Below are 23,321 nucleotides of genomic sequence, written 5' to 3'. Positions count from 1 at the left end.
GGAGGTTCAAGTGTAGGTTACATACAGGAAATTTTTAGAGAATTATTCCTAACTGCCATTTAAAACAAACAGGCACAGAGCTCTACAGCATTTCAGCAAGAATACATACGTCCTCTTTATATACAAGGAAAACAAACAAACAAAAAACTAAGTCCCTGTAGTGGCTGGTTCCTCCTGGTCAGTCTCGGAGGGAGGCCACTCTGCCTTACTCCACCACCTAGCTATTAAGAGTCAATTGGCAGGGGATTAGCAAGGTATAGGATGCTAGAATGGTCTAGGGCTCTGGGACGGAAGTGGGTAACTAGCCATCTAAAACAAAAGCTCCCTCACTTGGGCAGACAGGCACAATAGTCAGGGTCTAGCCCTCTGGGAGGGCAGAGCAGTCTTTAGCTCAGCCCCCTGGCCAGGGCAGACAGCAAGCAAACACAGGCCTCTCAGCTTCAGGTGGATAGGTGGCCCTCCAAAGAGGTTGCCCTACCCCACCTCCTTCACTGGGTACCAGCCCAGGGCCTTAACAGTGCTAAATAATCCCACCACTGGGTCAGCAGGGATCCCACTGCAACACACTGACTCAACTCCCAGTTAAGCAACCAGACTAATGTCTGATTTACCTGGGCCATTTCCTACCTCAGTCTGGTTGTAGGGCTCCATCGTTTGCAGGTCCTCTGTCTCCTTGGGGGACAGCAGTCCCAGCAGCTCCCCCAGGTATTTGGCGGACGGTAGTCCCAGCAGCTCCTCCTTGGCATAGGTCTCCATCATGGTTTGGTCACTGCACAGCTGGGTTCCTGGTCCAGGGTTCAGCAGTAAGGCAGGGGTGTCTGCCTCCTTCCAGAGCATTCGCACAACTGAGCTGGAGGCCCTGCCTCTTATACTTCCTGTCCACCCCTCTACTTCCTCTGCAGGCAGCAGGACTGACCTGGTTCTGCCCACCAAGGGGCAAGGAGTGGTTAGCCTCAGAGGGAGGCCTCTCCACCTCACTACAGTCCTGAATCCTGCAATGAGTTCTGTGGCACCCCAAGGAACCATCCACCTGGAGCTCATGCGGCCTCAAAAAGGAAACTGAAATGTAGCCCAAAGTCCAGGATGCTTCAGCAGCAGCAGTGAGATCTACAAGTTGTGGACTACAACCTGCTTCATGTTGGGAGAACTTCCTAGTTCCTGCCAGAAGGTATCCTCTGCCATTCCGGCAGGAAGTTTCAGCACTGAGTGAAGCTAGCAGCATGAGGCAAGCAGAGAAGAGGCTGCTGGACTGTAATCCTGTTCTGTTTCCTTACTGAAGAAACATTTGTTTCTGGTGGTTTGTCTGAGTGGGTCTGGTCTGAGAGGACACACACTGGCACACAATATATTGAGCACATTGAGGAGCCTCAGGCCCAGTTTCCTAAAGTTGTGTAAAAAGGCACAAGGCAGGCTTCCCCTATCTTGAACAATCTCATACTGGCATGGTGAACAGGAGGGAGGTTACACATTTCCATTAGGGACAGATTGTGATGCCCTTCATGACATCTGGTATTTGCTTTCTCTGCATTGACTTCAGTGGGATGTCAGTCACATACAGTATGACCAGATGTCCCTATTTGATAGGCACAGTCCTGCTATTCATGGCTTTTTCTTATATAGGCACCTATTACCCTCCACCCTCGTCACATAGAGCAAGTACTGCTCATTGTAAGGGTATCAACACATGGCCAAGTGTTTATAAAGACACACACACAAATATTAAGGAAAGAATAACAATGAGGCATGATTCTCAGCTGCTGTAAATCGGTGTAACCCCATCAAATTTAGTGGAACTACCAAATTTACATCTGGCCCTGGGTATATTTTATTGTTTTACAAGGAGTAGATGTTGAAAGATCTCTTGATTGGCATCTAGTCATATTTTCATAATAAAATAATGATGGGACTATTCTCTGCACTTCTATAACAAGTGCCGTTGAGAAGCCCCAAATTGTTCACTGACATCAAGGGTTCTACTGTGATGGTTAGGTGCAGTCCCACAATGGGAGACGATTCTGTGCTGCACTGCCTCAAGGGGAGAAGTGGGAGGCATTCACTTCATGAAGCAGGATGCCTCCTGCAGCTCCCATTTGTTCAGTGGGAGGGCACTTGCTTCTACCCTTTGTGGGGTGCTGCATACTCCCCCCCGCACTACAGTTCTGCCACATGGGTCAGGTGGGGCCTCAGGTCTTATTGCCACATTAACTTGGCCATGTTGCATATCCTATATATTACAAAAACACAAAACAATGTTAAAAGAACATTATTAAGGTTGCAAAGTCAAGCACTAAAAGTTAGGAGATGCCAGAATTAAGTTTACCTTTGCAGCCTTATGCACAAGGGGACCGAAATATGCTTTATGATGCAGTCTTTAATCACATGATCAAATATTCTGTTTTCCACAGGACCCCTGCCTATTTCAGTGCACAGAACTAACAGTGAGTAATGAATCAATACCTTCTTTTTAAATGGCTGCTTAATAGGTGGGCCCATTCCTTATGTACAGCACCCTAGTCAAGCCCGGTTCATTGACTTTTCTGTGGTGCTCACAGCAAACATTAATTAACTTATCTTCAAAGCACTTGCACAGGCAACCTTAATTCTGTCATTTTCTAACTTTAGAGTGCTTGGCTTTGCAACGCTAATGCTCTTTGAACGTAATTTTTGAGGGTAATTGCCTCAGTTTTAGAAAGGCAAACGGAAAATTAACCATGTAGTTCATCTGCAGGATTGGGGCCCTTAGGTCTACCACACATACCTCTGCCACTTGAGCTAACAGAGTAACTGATGGCAATAGCAGGTTGTCATGGACCGGCACTAAAGGAGGAGGAGACACTCACTTTTCTAGTAGGTTTTACAGGTATTTGCTGACATCAGAGGGATGGTGACTTTCAGAAACTGTGGGTTCCATTCCAGGCTCTGGAGGGGAGAAGGCTTAAATCTTTGGAGATTTTAGCAGTTAAACTCTAAGAAGCCTCTGCTGAGCATATGCAAACTGTGATTATTCAAAGGCTTATAAACTAGCCAGATTTGGGTGTTTTTTTCATTGTTTAACGCTGACCCACAGAGGGGCGCTGGCAGCAGGGACCAAATCTGGGACCTCTGGAGCTAAATGTATGAGCCTCTACTGATTGAGCTAAAAGACACATCTCTGTCATCCACATCTGTAGCAGGCTCCTCACTCTGTAACTGGTCTAGCCATCACCAGAGGGGCATGGAGCACCATTCCAAGTAAGCAGAGGGTGACATACTCCCCCTGGGCAGGGAAGCATGTCCCTGAGCTTCAGAAACATCGCAGTTGAATTGCCTGAAATACCCATATGGGCCACTTGTAATGCCAACCCACGCAGGGGTGTCAGCAGCGGGAATCAAACCTGGGAACTCTGGAGCTTAGTGCATGAGCTTTTACTGCATGAGCTAAAAGACATGCGGAGACAAAAGAAGAACTCAGATATGATGTAGTCAGATGAGCAGGGGGATGGTCTTGTTATTAGGGCCTTGGGAGATCTGAAGTCATTTCTCCACTTTGCCAGGGACTTCGTGTATAACCTTGGGCAAGTCACTTAGCCTCTCTATGAACCTTACTTTCCAATCTTTTGTTGTTCCTTTTCCCAGCCCATCGTCTGTCTTGTCTGCTGAGACTGAAAACTCTTCAGGGAAGGGACTATCCCTTACTATGTGTTTTTCTACAAGACCTAGCAAAACGGGGCCCTCATGTCAGTTGTGGATAAATAATATAGTCAAGGAAGCCAAAGGAGGACATGATTTTAAGGAAGAGGGAGCGATAAACATGATAAAGAGAGATCGAAGAGGATAAGAATGGAGCCTGGGCCTTAAGACTTAATAAGGCAGCGGTAATTTGAGATTTGAAGAGTGGAAAGTGTGGAAATGGATCTAAGAGTGAGTTTGAGATGAAGCAGTTGAGCTGTAGTAGGCTGCCCATTTAGGGGGGAAATGGAGACAGGTATAAGGCAGTATTGGAGAGACAAAATAGGATTTTTTTAAGTTTGCAAAATTCAAGGGCATGATTGTAGACACAGTGCAATGGTGGGAGCAGGGAGAGTGGATTCCCTAGAGGAAACACTTTAGGCTATTCTGATACGCGGGTTTCTCATGCTGTGTGCAATTGGACCAAATGAAGTCAGGGTTAGAAGCCTCTGCCATTTGCAGAAATCACAGCTCTGGATATTTGCATAAATAATAATTATGTGGGCTGCTAGAGAAGCAATAAGCTGGAAAGAGATGTAAGAATTAGAACTGGTCAAAAAAAAAAAATCCTTCAGAGAACTTTGATTTTTGGCAGAAATTCGTAGCAGTAAAATTTTGAGTTTTGGTTGTTTATTTTTTTCCTCAAAAAAAAAATCTAAATTTTTGATATAAAGCACCTGCTTTTCACCAAAAAATTATTTGGTCTAAAACCTAATTTTCTGTCCGTAACCAATTTAAATAGAATTTTTTTGACCAGCCCTAATTACTATAGGTCATCAGTGGCAATCCCTTGAGGTCAAGGATGATCTCTTTCCCAGGTTTTATTTTTCATGGGTCCTTTGGTGACTGAGGAGTCTGATTCTTGAGCCACAGGCTCATTGGCAGACATTGCAGGTGGTGTTGGAAGACAGGGTTGGGCCATGATTGCTGTGTGACAGTTGTCTTTCCTTTCTTTTCTGGTGTTTTTCTGTGACCAGGGCAAGGCAATTTTCCTCAAAAGTGGCTTCCTTGACTAAAAATTTTCCTCTCTGACAAGTCATCACCAGTTACCCCTACCCCGGCCTGCTCTCTCCCAGTGTGCGATGTTGATGCCACATCTCTCGATGTTTATCTTGAGGGTGTCTTTCAAGCGTTTCTTTTGTCCTCCTCATTTCCTTTCTCCTTTGGAAGAGGAGCCCTAGTTACTGTACATCTTTGATCAGAAAGGAGACTACAGCATAGAGACCAAGGCTTTGGTGTCCCTGTCCTGCTGTTTCTAAACACATTTTTTCCCTTCAAGAACATGAAAATATTAGCATTCTTTGATGTTATCTAAAGAAAATACACTGTAGCTTGTAATATCAAAGGTCTGAAGCTATTAAACCATTGACATTTACTGCATGCAAATGCTGTGTTCTCCAAGAGATGTAGCCATGTGTGCATAGCTGTGTCCATGAGATCTGAAAAAAAAAAGGAGGACTTGTGGCACCTTAGAGACTAACAAATTTATTTGAGCATAAGCTTTTGTGAGCTACAGCTCACTTCATTGGATGCATTCAGTGGAAAATACAGTGGGAAGATTTATATACATAGAGAACATGAAACAATGGGTGTTACCATACACACTGTAACGAGAGTGATCACTTAAGGTGAGCTATTACCAGCAGGAGAGCGGGGGCGGGGGGGGCGGGCGAGGAGGGAGAAAACCTTTTGTAGTGATAATCAAGGTGGGCCATTTCTGGCAGTTGACAAGAACATCTGAGGAACAGTGGGGGGGGGGGGCTGGAGGGGGGAAATAAAAATGGGGAAATAGTTTTACTTTGTGTAATGACTCATCCACTCCTAGTCTCTATTCAAGCCTAAGTTAATTGTATCCAGTTTGCAAATTAATTCCAATTCAGCAGTTTTTCATTGGAGTCTGTTTTTGAAGATTTTGTTGAAGAATTGCAACTTTTAGGTCTGTAATCGAGAGACCTCCCCGTCCCCCCCCCCCGGCTCTCCTGCTGGTAATAGCTCACCTTAAGTGATCTCTCTCATTACAGTGTGTATGGTAACACCTATTGTTTCATGTTCTCTATGTATATAAATCTCCCCACTGTATTTTCCACTGAATGCATCCGATGAAGTGAGCTGTAGCTCACAAAAGCTTATGCTCAAATAAATTTGTTAGTCTCTAAGGTGCCACAAGTACTCCTTTCCTTTTTGCGGCTACAGACTAACACGGCTGCTACTCTGAAACATGAGATCTGAGTATTTTTTTATGGTAATGGACAATCTACATTGAAGTGTACAACATGTTTTTCAAGTGTGTCTTAAGATTTGTTGTCTTGATGCTAACTGCTGAAGCAAAAAGTCTAATTGTGTGTTAAATTAATAGTTTTATAGATTCCAAGGACAGAAGGGAGCATTTTGATCATCTAGTCTGATCTCATGTCTAACACAGGCCATAGAACTTCCCCAAAATAATTCCTTGAGCATAGCTTTTGAAAAAATATCCAATATTGATTTAAAAATTGTCAGTGATGGAGAATCCACCACAAGTCTTTGTAAGTTATCTCAATGGTTAATTACTCTCTGTGTTAAAAATTTACGTCTTATTTCCAGTTTGAATTTGTCTATCTTCAACTTCCAGCCATTGGATCATGTTATACCTTTCTCTGCTAGACTGAAAAGCCCATTAGTAAATATTTGTTCTCCATGTAGGTACTTACAGACTGTGATCAAGTCACACCCTTAGCTTCTCTCTGATAAGCTAAATAGATTGAGCTCTTTGAGTCTATCACTATAAAGCATGTTTTCCAATCCTTTAATCATTCTCATGGCTCTTATGTGAACCCTCTCCAAATAATCAACATACTTCTTGAATTGTGAACACTCAGGCCTGGACACAGGATTCCAGCAGGAGTCACATCTGTGCCAAATACAGAGGTACAATAATCTTTCCACTCCTATTTGAGATTATATTTCCCGTTTATATTCTAAGGATTGCATTAACTCTTTTGGCCACAGTGGTGCACTGAGAACTCATGTTCAGCTGATTATCCACCATGACCTCCAAATCTCTTTTCAGTGTCAGTGCTTCCCAGAATAGTCCTCTATCTTTTAAGTATGGCCCACATTCTTTGTTCCTAGATGTATACATTTATATTTAAACATATTAAAACACATATTGTTTGCTTGTGCTCAGTTTACAATGATGTGGTCAAGTACTGCCACCCATGTGGTTTGTTACAACCCATTACTTTGTACATGTTGGTTCGATCAAAGCATCTCTATCCATCACACTTACCTTATTTTTAGGAGGGGTCAATGAGTTTTCATTATCTTTGGGGAATGTGTTTGTACCATATTTGTGTAACACTAACTCTACTTAGCTAAGGCTGAGACCACTTAGAAATTAATGAGTTTACTACAGCCATAGCTAAAAGCCATGTGGCTTTTAACTCATGCAGTAGAGGCTCATGCATTTAGCTGTAGAGGTCCCAGGTTCAATCCCGCCCGCCAACAACCTGGGTCTGTTAGTGTTACACAAGTATGATACAAACACATTCCCCAAAAATAATGAAAACCCACTGACCCCTCCTAAAAATAAGGTCAGTGTGATGGATAGAGATGCTTCCCCTTTCTTCCATTTGTTATATATTTTTTTATGACTACATCACTTTCCCTCTAAACCAGGTCTTTTTTAAAATCAGTATGACCTTCTTCCTTGATTGTGGCTTTTTGGGCGTCTAGTAATTCTGAAATTAGTCCCAATTATCATTCACATGTTTCTGATAATATTCTTCCTCCCAGATGATAGGGCTCTTAATTGTTCCCAGTTTTGTAAAACTAGCTCTATTAAAGCACCAAGTATATCTGTCACTGGACTTTATTCTGTTTGCATGTTATAAATGTGATTAAATCATGATAACTTGTACCTAAGCTGCCATTAATTGTTAGTTCTGTGATCAGTTCCTCTTTTCTCTTAAGACAAAGTCTAATAAAGAAGTCTCCCATGTTGGCTGCAACACTTTTTGAGTTAGGTAAGTGTCATCTATAACGTTTAGAAATTCCAAGGATGTTTTAGTGCTGGCAACATGAGATCTCCAGCATACAACACTCAAATTGAAGTGCCCCATGATCCCACAGAATTTCTTCCTACACATTATAAATAGGTGTGTAATGAGATGGCCATGCCGTTCGCTAGTATGATTTGGTGGTCTATAGCAGACACCAACTAATATCCCATTGTGGGTTTTATCTATTAGGACTTGGATCTGTAAACATTCAAGATAATTTTCTTCTCAGCTGTCAGTGACTCAGAAACAGGTAATGTCATTGTTGACAGAGTGCCACTCCACTTCCCCTTTGCCCACTTGATCCTTCCTAAACAGATTATAACCATTGATTTTAACATTCCAGTTGTGTGAATCATCCCTCCAGGTTTCAGTAATACCACCTCGATTAAGTTTATGCTCAGAAATAAATTCCAGTTCCTCTTGTTTGTTACTCAGGCTCCTGGCATTGGTTTATAGGCAATTGAAGAATGTACTCTGTTCATTTCTTTGGTTCCTTGGTTAATTTTGTTCTCAACATCTCAATTTTGAGCTGAGTGCTTGTCATAAATATAAAGGGAAGGGTAAACCCCTTTGAAATCCCTCCTGGCCAGGGGAAAGCTCCTCTCACCTGTAAAGGGTTAAGAAGCTAAAGGTAACCTCGCTGGCACCTGACCAAAATGACCAATGAGGAGACAAGATACTTTCAAAAGCTGGGAGGAGGGAGAGAAACAAAGGGTCTGTGTCTGTCGATATGCTGGTTTCTGCCAGGGATAGACCAGGAATGGAGCCTTAGAACTTTTAGTAAGTAATCTAGCTAGGTATGTGTTAGATTATGATTTCTTTAAATGGCTGAGAAAAGAATTGTGCTGAATAGAATAACTATTTCTGTCTGTGTATCTTTTTTGTAACTTAAGGTTTTGCCTAGAGGGGTTCTCTATGTTTTTGAATCTAATTACCCTGTAAGATATCTACCATCCTGATTTTACAGGGGGGGATTTCTTTATTTCTATTTACTTCTATTTTTATTAAAAGTTTTCTTGTAAGAAAACTGAATGCCTTTTCATTGTTCTCAGATCCAAGGGTTTGGGTCTGTGGTCACCTATGCAAATTGGTGAGGCTTTTATTCCAACATTTCCCAGGAAAGGGGGGGGTGCAAGTGTTGGGAGGACTGTTCATTGTTCTTAAGATCCAAGGGTCTGGGTCTGTAGTCACCTAGGCAAATTGGTGAGGCTTTTTACCAAACCTTGTCCAGGAAGTGGGGTGCAAGGTTTTGGGAAGTATTTTGGGGGGAAGGACGCGTCCAAACAGCTCTTCCCCAGTAACCAGTATTAGTTTGGTGGTGGTAGCGGCCAGTCCAAGGACAACGGGTGGAATATTTTGTACCTTGGGGAAGTTTTGACCTAAGCTGGTAAAGATAAGCTTAGGAGGTTTTTCATGCAGGTCCCCACATCTGTACCCTAGAGTTCAGAGTGGGGGAGGAACCTTGACAGTGCTCATATCTTTCCTCTTTTTACCTTCCACTTTTGCTATTAATTTAACACCTTCTTGACAAAGTTAGTCAGCCTGATCATATGTCTGTTCAATTAATGTACTGTTTAGGGCAAGTTTGGTAGATTAGTATTCTGATGCACTTAAATAGTCATTATGTCCATAGTGTCTCGACATCTTATACTCTTCAATGTATTTAGCACAGTATCTCTGAGAGATAGGGCAGTAGAATTATCCTCCTTTTACAGGTGGGGAACTGAGGCAAAGATTTGTTCAAGAACTTTGTGACTGAACAGGGACTTGAACCTGGGCCTCCTGAATTCCAGGCTAGTACCTAAGGGCCATTCTTCTTTTTCAGAGGAAGGAAAACCAACACCAATCCTTCTGCCCAAGGTTTCTAACATTGTACACTGGGGAAAATACCCTTCCCGATCCCATATTTGATGATTATTTTAACTCTGTGTATTGAGCAAAACTCACCATAACTAAATCACCTCAGGCTGTGATAGTATCAGATTTCATAAGGCAGCATTATCAGGGTGTCGGTCGGCCTACTGGTTGGTGTGCCTGACCTCTAGTTCCCTGTTTCCCTGGTTTAGTCTTTTAAATGATGGGGTAGCGGGACCAGGCCTTCCCTCTCCACTGGGAAGGGCCCTGTGTGAGTTGACCTCTGAACATGGGGCCCTCCAATCAGGAAGTCTAAATCCACTGTCCTGGGCTACTTCCCACCACTGTCCCTTCAGTTTGGGGCATGGCCCCTATAGTCCAATTTGCTGGTGGCTGGGTCTCCAGTAGTGCCCCCTTGTGGATCTTTGACTGCACCCTGCCGCAGTCCCAGGCTCCTTCAGGAAGGGCAGCTGTAAGTTTGGTGAGGTTCTGTGCATCAGTCACCCAGTTACCTGAGTTGCTGGGAGCTCCTATGTCTCCTCCACAGTCTCCCGTGGCCAAGAAGACAGCGCTTACTCCCTGGTGGCTGTTTCATCTGGCAGGCTAGTGACCCTTCCTCTCAAGTAGGGAGTCAGCTAGCTCCTGCCTCTTCACCAGTCAGCCCTGAACTGACCCAGGTTCTCTGCCTTTCTCTCCACCTCCAGGCCTGGCACTGGCAACAGGCGTAATGGGGCAGGGCTAGCTAGGTTCAAAGGCTCTCTTCAACCCCTGCTGTGCTGGCAGGCAATTTCTCTGCTTCATCACACCAGCCTTGCAAAACTGTCACGGAATTATACCAGCACAGCACTAAATTAGCTAGGCTACACTTCCCATGAGAATGAAGACAATGAGGCATACACTTAAGTGGTTCATGGACTAATTCCTGCATCCAACACCCATTGAAGACAATGGTAAGACTCAATGGGTATTGGGTCCAGTTGATAGTTTGTAAATCCATTGGTAAAGTGTGTAAAATATTCTGGAATCCTTCAGGATGAAAAGCTGCAAAATAAATGAGAGATCATCATTATTAACCTTAAGCATCTGATCCTGTTTATACCATGAGAATAATACTGGTAAGTAGTTTTCCATTATCTTCTGAATCCCAGTAAGGTGGATTCTGTCAGAACCTAATGCTCCTTTTATCAACACTTTCTACTTAGTAACTGACCTTCAGTACTTATGGGACTCATTAAGATCAGTGATGAGAGTTTTTCATGTATTCAGAATCCTACAAATAATATGGTGATGTGATTTCCTGTCTAGATATAAACCAGGAACATTTGCTCATACACTGAATAATTGTCAATAGTGATTAAGTGTAATTTTATAAGTTTGCTTTTATTTCTTGCAAGGCTTCATAGGTCTTGTCGGCTCATTGTAGCTCTTATTTAACTCTTCAATTAGGTCAAACTAAGGTCAGTCTTAAGCAAAAGCTGAGTGATGGGTACAAATATGAGTTGTCCCTTTGCCTCTCAAGATTTCAGAGAAACATATGTGCCCACACTGAATAGCTCAGGTAATTATCTATTCTACAGTAATGCCCAACATGGATTCCCTTACAGTACAATATCAATCATAGATGACATATCTTTTGTATGAGATTGTATAGTAGGCAGAGAATACATGTATCATCTTTAGAATTATAGTTAAAACCTGATGATAATATCAGTTAATGACATGCTCTCAGAGGCTGTGAATCACCATTTTTTATATTTATATGCATTAAACAGATTGTGAATTTGCTACCTCCTTTGAATTTTCATATGCATTTTACAGACAATACCACCCTATTCTTCACATTTACATGAAAAATAGTTTGGTAACAAGTCCATATGCAACATTAAGGATCTGTTTCAAATCCTTGTATTCTTAAATTGTTCCTCGCTATCATATTCTCGTTTTTCTCACATGTCCCTTACTGTAGTATCTCAGCACTTTCCAGCCTGGAGAATCCCAAAGCTCTTTGGAATATATATAGTTTACAAACTTTATCAAATTTCACTGTAATCTGGCCATTTTCTGCCTGGAATGCAATGGTTCTTTAATAGCACAGAGTCTGACTACAAAAAGATTAGCACAGGAACTGAAAAATAATTCCATATTCAGATTGATTTATTTATACAATTTTAAAAATTTACCCGTCTCTGTTTCCTCTGATTGCAAATTTTTTTTAGCTAAAAAGTAGATTCCTGACATAATATATGAGATTATAAATAAACTGCTCTGAAACACCCTGGAAAAATCCAAGTGAAATTTGGGCTCTTTTCATAGAATCATAGAATATCAGGGTTGGAAGGGACCCCAGAAGGTCATCTAGTCCAACCCCCTGCTCAAAGCAGGACCAATTCCCAGTTAAATCATCCCAGCCAGGGCTTTGTCAAGCCTGACCTTAAAAACCTCTAAGGAAGGAGATTCTACCACCTCCCTAGGTAACGCATTCCAGTGTTTCACCACCCTCTTAGTGAAAAAGTTTTTCCTAATATCCAATCTAAACCTCCCCCACTGCAACTTGAGACCATTACTCCTCGTTCTGTCATCTGCTACCATTGAGAACAGTCTAGAGCCATCCTCTTTGGAACCCCCTTTCAGGTAGTTGAAAGCAGCTATCGAATCCCCCCTCATTCTTCTCTTCTGCAGACTAAACAATCCCAGCTCCCTCAGCCTCTCCTCATAACTCATGTGTTCCAGTCCCCTAATCATTTTTGTTGCCCTTCGCTGGACTCTCTCCAATTTATCCACATCCTTCTTGAAGTGTGGGGCCCAAAACTGGACACAGTACTCCGGATGAGGCCTCACCAATGTCGAATAGAGGGGAACGATCACATCCCTCGATCTGCTCGCTATGCCCCTACTTATACATCCCAAAATGCCATTGGCCTTCTTGGCAACAAGGGCACACTGCTGACTCATATCCAGCTTCTCGTCCACTGTCACCCCTAGGTCCTTTTCCGCAGAACTGCTGCCTAGCCATTCGGTCCCTAGTCTGTAGCTGTGCATTGGGTTCTTCCGTCCTAAGTGCAGGACCCTGCACTTATCCTTATTGAACCTCATCAGATTCCTTTTGGCCCAATCTTCCAATTGGTCTAGGTCCTTCTGTATCCTATCCCTCCCCTCCAGCGTATCTACCACTCCTCCCAGTTTAGTATCATCCGCAAATTTGCTGAGAGTGCAATCCACACCATCCTCCAGATCATTTATGAAGATATTGAATAAAACCGGCCCCAGGACCGACCCTTGGGGCACTCCACTTGATACCGGCTGCCAACTAGACATGGAGCCATTGATCACTACCCGTTGAGCCCGACAATCTAGCCAGCTTTCTACCCACCTTATAGTGCATTCATCCAGCCCATACTTCCTTAACTTGGTGACAAGAATACTATGGGAGACCGTGTCAAAAGCTTTGCTAAAGTCAAGAAACAATACATCCACTGCTTTCCCTTCATCCACAGAACCAGTAATCTCATCATAAAAGGCGATTAGATTAGTCAGGCATGACCTTCCCTTGGTGAATCCATGCTGGCTGTTCCTGATCACTTTCCTCTCATGCAAGTGCTTCAGGATTGATTCTTTGAGGACCTGCTCCATGATTTTTCCAGGGACTGAGGTGAGGCTGACTGGCCTGTAGTTCCCAGGATCTTCCTTCTTCCCTTTTTTAAAGATTGGCACTACATTAGCCTTTTTCCAGTCATCCGGGACTTCCCCGGTTCGCCACGAGTTTTCAAAGATAATGGCCAGTGGCTCTGCAATCACAGCCGCCAATTCCTTCAGCACTCTTGGAGTTTTGAAACAGCAGACGTGAATATCAGAGTTAAGGGCCCTGTCCTGGAAAAAGCATATGTCAAATGTTCAAATCTAGGGACTATAAACAAAATCACCCAACTTGTCTCTCAACCTGGGCCTGCATGGGGCTCCTTTCTAGGGGAACAAGGGGCCACACCATGTAGAGAATAAGATTTAAAGATCAATGCTTAATAAGTAGTTAGGCTCCTGGAAGTCAACAGGAACCCAATGGAATGTATGGACCAATGTTGTAATTTGCAATACCATTTGCTAATGTAGATACAACACCAGTAAGCAACTGGGCTACCACATTCTGTGCCTACTAACTAAGGCTTCTGAGTGGTCTTCAGATTTAATTTTTTTTATTATAGCTAATGTTAAAATGATCTAATACACAGGTTAAAGAAAGGTTTCACAGTAACAGCCGTGTTAGTCTGTATTTGCAAAAAGAAAAGGAGGACTTGTGGCACCTTAGAGACTAACCAATTTATTTGAGCATAAGCTTTCGTGAGCTACAGCCACAAGTCCTCCTTTTCTTTTTAGGTTAAAGAAAGAGTTTCTATACATCTGGGTACGTTGCTTAAATTATCCAAAAGTACAGTTTGGGTTAAAAAGTCATAAAATACATATAGTACATGATCTGCAATATCCTGAATTAAGGTTAATAAATTTTATAATAGTTAGCATTATTATTATTAAATATTAGCATCCAATAATAATAATTATTATTAAATATTAGCATCCAAATATTCAGATACATCATTCCTAAAAAGTTATACTACGAGTAGCTTGTGGAAAGCAAATATAAGAATGGGTACAGATTGTCCCTCAATAATTGAGAATTTAGGATAGGTTGTCCCTCAGTGAATACAATCTATAAGAGAAGTGTTTCAGTTACTTTCCAAATGTTGCTTCTCAGGGGCACACTAGCTCTTGCTGAGCAATCCAGCACGGAAGTCACAAATGCCTGAATTACTGTAGCAAGGTTGTAAGTAGTGTTGTTGTAGCCATGTCGGTCTCAGGATATTAGATAGACAAGGCGGGTGAGATAATATCTTTTATTGGACCAACTTCTGTTGGTAAGAGAGACAAGCTTTTGAGCCACATGGAGCTCTTCTACAGATCTTGGAAAGATACTCCCAGCATTACAGTAAAATGTAAGGTGGAACAAATAGTTTAGCATAAGTAGTTAGTGCATATTGTAAGGGACCATTCAAGGCAGGGTGGCCTGTTAACACCTCTGCAGTCATGGGACAAAACGAGGAGTTTAGTGGGTTACAGAAAACTCACACAGGAAAATGATAAAAGACAAAAAGACCATCTCACCTGTGAATGAACTCTTTTCACAAAGCGATCACTCTATCAGTCCTCATCCTCAAAGGAAACCTGCACAACACTTTCAAAAGACAAGGCTGAGAGCTTAAATTCATTGCTCTGCTACACACTAAAAATCCTGGACTGAACAGAGATGTTGGATTTATGGGTTATTACAACAATCTGTAACCCACTAACCCCCTCTTTTTGTCTTGTGACTGCACAGGTGTTCACGGGCCACTGAGCGACATAAGTTACACCGATCTAAGCACCGGTGTGGACAGCGCGATGTTGGTGGGAGAGCTTTTCCCGTCGACGTAGCTGCTGCCGGTCGCAGGGGCTGGAGTAATTCAGTCAACAGGAGAGCTCCACCCCGTCAGCTTGGAGTGTCCATATGAGCAGTGCTACATGGTGCAGCTGCATCGGAACAGCGACGCTGCTGTAAGCTGTGTAGCGTAGCCATTGCCCTGGTTATCAAAGCCACCTGGGGACTCCAGGAACCATCAGGGACTGAGACATACTAATAACCCACGAACCTGCTTAATGAAGGTTGAGTAAACCCCCTTCAACAATGGATGTAAAGCACCATTCTGGCCGAACTCCCTAGTTACTTCCCGCAAGCAGCATCACCGCTGCCTCAGCGGACTTGCTGTTACCCAAGACCCTAACACAGCCACGCTTTAGGAAAAGAGAGAACCACATTGTCTGGGTATAAAGTAAAAGAGAGAGTGAAAGAGAGAGCGAGCTGTGGGTCATCTGCATACAAGTGGCATGGCAGTCCAGACCACCTCACTAATCTTCTAGCAGTCTTACATATATGTTGAAGAATAGGGGCGATGGACAGAAACCTGGGAACCACCTGTGAAAGCTCTCGGGGTGTGCAGCGTGTGGAAGGGCATTGATATCACACCACTCTCCAGGATCTCTCTCTAAGGAAGGAAAACAATGACTCAAGTGCAATCCTTCCCATTACTACTAAGGTCTGTTCCAAGTCAACAAAACCATCATGCATAGAAGACTGAGCATAGACCTAAAGAATCAGCATAGATGAGGGCAGCACAGTCCTTATACTGTAGCAAGGACTAAAATGAGACTGTTAAGGCTCAAGGAATACAGCATGCTCTAGCTAGTGCTGGCTTGCCCTCACTATCCTCTTCTCTTACTCTAGTCCAAAAGGTCAGAGTAGAAACATGGGTTCTATTCCCACCTCTGCCCTGAGGAGTGACCTTGGGGAAGTCACTTCACCTCCCTTTGGGGAGGAGACAGCCTTTTGCTAAGTGTTTTCATAGTGCATAGCATGATAGGGCCCCTATCTTCTAAGTGCTCCTGCCGTGCAAATTAATAACCACTACAATTGTTTGTCAGTATTAAGAGAGTTTTTCTGGAGCAAGGGCATAGTGACAGTTTGAAGGATTTTGGCACTTTTCTGTCCTTTGGAAGATTTCAATGTTCCCTAACAACAGACAGTACTCACCTGTTTGATTTTACTGATCATTTAGGCAGGTATCCAGTTCACAGGTAGCTGCTGAATACTCCCATAGCACTGTAGATTCTCTTACAGTATTGAGGGAAGCAGTGTGGCCTACTGTGTGGATCACTGGCCTAAAACCCAAAAGCACTGGGTTCTGTTCCTGGCTTTCCTGTGTGATGTTGGGCAAATAACTTCACCTGTCTGTGCTTCAGTTTCCCCATCTGTAAAAAGAAACTAATGATACCAACCTCCTTTATAAAGCACTTTGAGATCTACTGATGAAAAGCTCTGTGTAAGAGCTAGATATTAATATCTATCATGAAAGGTTCCCTTCCTCACTGCAATGCCCTATTTAATCTTGCCCCGCATGTTTGCTTTAATTTCCCATACTCCCACTCCAATCCTTAAATTCTTCCTAATCCCCTCCCCTCGCTGTTCTCTTTATTTATTTTTCCAGCTCTTTGCTTCAAGCTGACTATGCTGCTCCCTATGCCTGGGGCAATCTTCCTGTATTTGCCTGATAAGGTCCCTCTCTCCTACTCCAAATCACTCCTTAAAATTCATCACTGCAGAAAATCCCTTCTCCCATCTCCTCACCATTCATAAATCCACACCCTCAGTCAACTGATCTGCTGCCTTGTCTTGTGTTTTTTGCCCTGGTAAATGCTTTGGGGAAGCGAACTTAGCTTAACCTAAGTTTGTATAGTGCCAGATACAGTAGGGCACTGTTATTGTACAAAAGATTTCTAACAACAAAATACTAAATAAAAACACTTTCTAAGCAATGGAATTCTGGATTCACCAGATTATCCATCAGCTGGAAGGATTCAACCACATGCATGAGAACTGGGAGCACTGTCCCAGAGAAGAACGTAGCTGCAGGGAGAATGTATTGTAAGTAAGCAGAATTCAGTCACCCAGCTTGGATTAGTAGGCATCAAGGATAATACTCCCTTTGTTATAAAGCATGCTGAGTCCCTTTACTGACCACAAGTGGCAGGACTGTGGGTTTATCTCACATTTCAAAGATGGTTGCTCTGTCTATGTTTCTTTGGTTGTTAACGTCCTTCATCTACAGAGCTATGGAAATAGAGGTCATCTGGAAGTAGGGAAATAAACGGGTGAAACGGACCAGCAGAGCAGGGATGAGAGCTATAATTTGTAGATTGAGTGAGTTCTTTGGGACAAAGATTGTATCTTTCTCTGTGTGTAAGGACATATCTATTGCACTGAGTGTAACTGTAATACAAATAAGAAATAATAAGAGAGGTATATATCTGCTTGTGGATAGAGTGGTCCCAAGCAACTAGTTTGTTAGAAAATAACCAGAGCCTTTCCTGTAGTTTTTCATTTTATTCCAAATAGGTCAAAATCCCTTTCCTTTACCCACGTTTGTTATTTTTTATGTCTCTCGCCTTGGAATGTTCAGTCGTACTGACAAATCAAAATGAAGTGGGTTATTACATGTCCAGATGGCGTGCAAAGATTATCATTGGCTATTAGGTGTCAGAAGAATATCTGTGTCAATTTGCCGAATGCATAACGCATGGTAGAGTTTTCTAAATTATGTCCCAGTCACTTGTCTCAATTGGCTTACATAACAGTGTCTTAGGATCTGAGTCTAGAAAATGTCTCTTTTTCAGCCACTCATCTTCAGCTGTCAACATGTACAGTAACAATTGTTGTTACTGTCAGAACTGACATGAGACATCGGCCACAGTACTGGATTAACTTTCCTTTGTATCTCTCACTCACTACAGCAGTAATATCCCCCACAAGCAGTAATTCTGTCTATCTTGTTTCCACATGCTTAATTTTTATGTCCCTTTTTGCTTGTTGAGGCTCATCCTGATTTATGGTCCTAATTAGTTGCCTTTCTCCTCAAAATTGAGAGTAGGCTGCTCGATACATATAAATCTCATCCTGGATGTTGGAGAATGAGAGGAGAGATGACATGACATTCATCTAGTAAATCCCAGATTGCCGAGTCATTGCTCTCTTTCTGAGCAGAACTGACAAACAGGATCAGAATCTGTGCTCTGCTCAAGCATTAAAGCCACTGTTCCTCACAGTATGACTTTACAGTGAACTTCTAACTGATGTTCTCATAAATTACTTTTACAGCTGTTGCATAATGGCAAAGACAACCCAACATCATAAAGTCCAGCAGACAATCTTTTATTCAAACCCACATTTAACCTTGAGTGGAGAGGACTCTCTAAAAAGATGTAATGAGTCAGTGGACCCTGTATGTGTGACTAGAGGCTAAGAACTGTCTCTCATTTCCTAGTGTTGGTCAAGAAAATGACCAATTCAGCTAGGGAAAAAGAAGACCTGGTTTTGATATTGTAACAACTTGAGGTTGCCTTATAATTTATGAGGTAATAACTGTATCCTTGGATGTATAAACTCCAAGGGCAAAAGTTGAGTTTTTTATAGCAGATCAGTTCAGAGGATAAAGTCTGAGGGACTTTTTTTAAGCTCCAGATATAGCGCTGGATCCAAATTCCATTTGGAATTTCTCTATTGACTTCCATGGACTTTGGATCAGGCCTTTATATTTACTACACTGGGTGTGCTCTAGCTACAACTGTGAATTCTTAAATTGAACATTCTAATTGTAAGCAGTGTCAGGATGAGCTCCACCATGACATCTGGTGGTGAGGTGTGGCAAGTTGTGGAAAAGAACTTCAGGGGCCGATCTCATTTGCATAGGCACACCCACCCCGCCTAGAATGAGACCATAGCTGCCCAAATGGTCACTTTGGCTGCTGTGGGATCCCCAGTGTCTCTGTTATTGGGGCAGGAAGAATAAATTGTTATTACCCTGATTATGGGAATTGTGCTTGGAACTGTACGTGGCCTTTTGTTATGATGGAGGGACTCCCCATCAACTAAGTAGCACTCGCTAGGCAAGGGGCATGGGTTCCAAAACTCTGTGAATTGAGAGAGGCTGGGGACAAGTAGTAATATTTGGTGGTATGGGCCCCTTGGTAAGGGCCTTACATGCTAATTGCACTTCCTCCTCTCTCCACTGTGGAATATCAGAGCTAATCTTGATTCCATTAGGAGTCTAGTTATAGGCTGCTGCGCTCACTTTGGGCTAACAGTGCACCAGCACTGAGGCTCCCCTACTACAAGCTGAATTCACCAAAGAGCTGAAATCGCTGAGCGTTGTGTTAAGTAGTGGGGGAGCCTGAAGATATATTGTGGAGCAGTTTGCGGGATGGCTGGTGAAGCAGTTCGATGCGGAGCAGTGTGTGGACGGCAGGAGCTGCTTGTGGGCCGCAGAGCGGAGCTGAGCGAAGGAGTTCGTGGGGCAGCTGGCTGGCGGAGCACAGCGAAGCTATGGAGCGGTCAGCTTCAGATCATGTAAGGTGCCTCTTACCCCCGTCCCATCTCGACCCAGCTTGGGAGGTAAAGCTCCGCAGATAAACTTTTGAACTCTGGGGCTGCCCTGACTAGGGACAGAGACTTTTGGGTCATTGGACTTTTGGGACTTGGGGTGATTTGGGGACCAAAGGGAAAGGGCATGCCCCAATTTGCTTGGGGTGGGTTTTTTTTTGCTCATGGGTTGTGTTATGAATCCTGTTGGTTGTTTCCCCAACATAATGCCACATTGTTTCTCTCTGTTATTAAAAGGCTTTTTGCTACACTCAGACTATGTGCTTGCAAGAGGGGAAGTATTGCCTCTTGGAGGCGCCCAGCAGGGGTGGTATATATTTGTCCCAGGTCACTGGGTGGGGGCTCGAGCCGGTTTGCATTGTGTTATTGGAATGGATCCCCTAGATATTGAACCCGCCCCTTGTTGCTGCCAACTCTGATGGGCAGAAGGGTTACATAATTTTAAATGAAAGAAGGGGAAAAACCCTCTACAACAATGAAAATGTACATTGACATGTGAGGAATGGAGCTTCCCACACTGCACAGGACTCTGGCCATCTTGTCACAGTATCAATGGAAGGTTGGCTAATGTTAGTATGATGGGTCCTGCACTTTTCTTGATGGGGGGCTAAGATGCCATCCCTTGCCCCTGCTTTTGGGGCACCGAGGGCCCCCTGCTACTGGCCCAGGAAGGTGGTAAAGGAGGGAAGCAGGGGAAGGGTCTGGGTTTGCTCCTCACTCTGAGCCCCAGCCCCTCTCAACCCCTGCAGGTTCTCACCCTCTTCCCCCTTGGGTGGGGTACCTTCAGTCCTTAGACACTGGGAAAGGGAGTCTCCCTCACTTCAGTTCTCTGATCTTTCAAGTCTTACAGCACACCTCCAAGCTCCAGTCCTCTCTCCTTCCTTCTCCTCCCTGTCTGCCTGAAGCAGGGGGTTTTATTAGGTTCCTGACAGGGTCTTAATTGACTGCAGGTGCTCTAATTAACCTGTAGCCACCTGCCCTAGTCTACAGAGAACCACACCTTAATTAGCCTTGGGTTTATATATTTCCCCTCGACCCCTGATCCCTGGCCCTCTTGTATCACATAATTCACTGACTGCATGAAACATGAAGCTTCCAAACTAATGCGTGGGAATGCTCTAATTTATATTGCAGTGTTGATTACTATGTGCTCAGGACCTGATCCTGCAAGATGCCTAGTGCCACCTCACATGAGAGACTGAGCACCCCCAACTCCCAAAGATATCCAGTGGAACTGAGGGATCCAACACTTTGTATGGGGTACTGGGCACAGGCAGGACCCTTGGTGAGCTGAGTCATTAATTTAAGACTTTGGATCTGAACCTCTTCTCCCTTTAAACCAGCATAAATCAGGTGTAACACCGCTGAAGTCAAAGGGTCAATCGTCAGCTGGCGTGAATTGACATAGCTTCTTTGGCTCTCATGGAGCTATGCTGAGGTACACCAGCTAAGGATCTGCCCTAATGGAGTTCAACTGATGTAATCGTGTGTAAGTGAGGGGAGAATGAGACCAGTTAGTGCTAGTTAATACAAGTTCATTGGCAGATTATATAGTATACATGTACTATCTAAACAGATTTTTAAAATCTAAATTTACACTATTCATATACACACTTTAAAATATATTAAATACTAACAAACAATGGGTCTAATCCACTAGCATTATTTGAGCAATTAGCACCACTGACATCAATGGGCCAAATTCTGACCTGAGTTACATCTGTCTGAACTGGACGTTAGCAAAATGACTCCTGTCTTATATTGGTATTAAAGCAGAATTTGGCTTAGTGAGAATATTCATGTGAGTAAGGACTCCTAAGAAAAGGGTTGAAGATTGAGCTGCACATGTCAATGGCTGAGACAGAATTTGACCCTCTGAGTTTATACTCAGAGTGTAAACTGTGTAACGGTAATTTTTCAGGCTCTGCATTTTTTCAAGTTTCGGGGAATAAGCACACACACAGGCCTCTGCCAATGGCAATACAACACTTGATGCAGACTACTATTGCTTACATTATAGTATTATATTGTCAGTTGAGCTGTATTTCTTGCGTCCCCTGCTTCTTTTGTTTGTGAGGTGTTGGGCTACAGTGCTGATGTATTGAGGACTGGCAGATTCTTCTATTTACAATGTAAATATTCATTTCCAGAAACAAATGATGGGTTTCCGTCCTGGTGAATTCAAGCTCCCAGTGACATTGCATACGCTGTGCTTAACAGAAAGACTGACAACAGTAATAACATTTCCTCATACCTGCAGTTACAGTACAAAATGAATGGGGGTAATTAGAGGGCCCTCAGTTTGATGGTTTCTGTAATGATAACCCAGTCTGCTCTGTTAAAAAGATTCTGTGCTTACAGCCAGTAAGATTTTGCTTTCATTTTAGCCTTTGGACACAGAGGTTTTCTGGCTGGCATAAATCAGCATAACTCTATCGATTTCAACCAAGTTACACTGTCTTACAGCTGTGGATCTAGTCCTAAATATTAATTTTTCATGTGACAATTTCATTGTAAGTGGAAAGCAGCTTTGAGGCTGTACATGACACCCCTTTCTACCTTCCACTCAGTGGGGTTGGTGTCCTTTGTTTTGCCCAGCTACTAAGGCTGGGTCAACCCAGTCAGGATCCCACCTCTTAGTTGTTGTGGCAGGCCCTGCCACCTGTTTGCCAGTGGAAAAAGAAAAAAAACATAAATGTTCTGAAACCCCTGAGAATAAGCTACTTCTGGGGGCCTACTGACCAGGGAAAAGGTCACTAGCATCACCTTCCTTCAGGGCTGCTTCCAAATCAGCTTTGCGTGGGGCCTCCCTGACAGAGTAGCAGCCCCTCCTGGTTTGACTTACTTCACAAGATGCTGGCTAGCTTCAGTGGGTGCTGGAGTTTTCCTAAGGCTGAAGAGTATTTATCATGGGGGAAATTTCTCTCACTGCTTCGTGAGCTGCTCTAGCCACTCCCTGCTCTGGACTACCTCCCCGTGACCTCCACTGACTGCACTTTCCGACTTTTAAAGCCCTCCTTGCTATCATGCAGGATTGGCAGAATTACCAAAACCTCCTTGGCCCTTTCCCTGTCGGTGTGGGGTTTAAGCACCTCACAACAGGGCTCCCCAAACCAACCAACAAATCCCAATAGTGTTTTCCCCAGTCATCATGTTGCCAGTGTGTTATCTTATATCTTTTTACATTATTGCTTACAGAGCTGTCTATTGCTATGGCAAGTAAGTAGGTTTACTTTATCTAAAGTATATACTAAGAGAAAAACTGAAATCACATGTTTGTGGGTTCCCTCTCCTCCCTCCAAAGACTGTCAGCCTCTGCATACGAAAAGGGCTGCATTTTCTGCTGTGTTTTGTTATCCTTTTGAAAGTTTCTCCACTAATAGGTTGCACCATCTGTTCGGCAATTTGCCTGAGTGCCATGTTGCTTGCAGCACTCCTGTATTTAGTCATGTTACACTGTCTCCTTTCTCCCTGTGCCTGATGGCAAAGTCTGATTTCTTTTCACTTTAATATTTGCATTATCCTCTGCCATTTTTGCTTTCTGAGTCTAGAATATAAAGACAGATCTGAGCCTGAACATCAGATATGAGCCCCTGGAAACTAGGGGCAGTTTAAATTTTTCTATTGTAACTTAATTTTAATAAAAAATGGGATTTTTGATGACAAAAGATTCACAGGATGTGTCTGTGCTTTAATTGAAACTT

This window comes from Lepidochelys olivacea, assembly GCF_965140295.1.
Source record: "Lepidochelys olivacea isolate rLepOli2 genome assembly, chromosome: 1".
NCBI lineage: Eukaryota > Metazoa > Chordata > Testudines > Cheloniidae > Lepidochelys > Lepidochelys olivacea.
The sequence above is the reverse complement of the archived record's forward strand: the minus strand, read 5'-3'. Positions refer to the sequence as shown.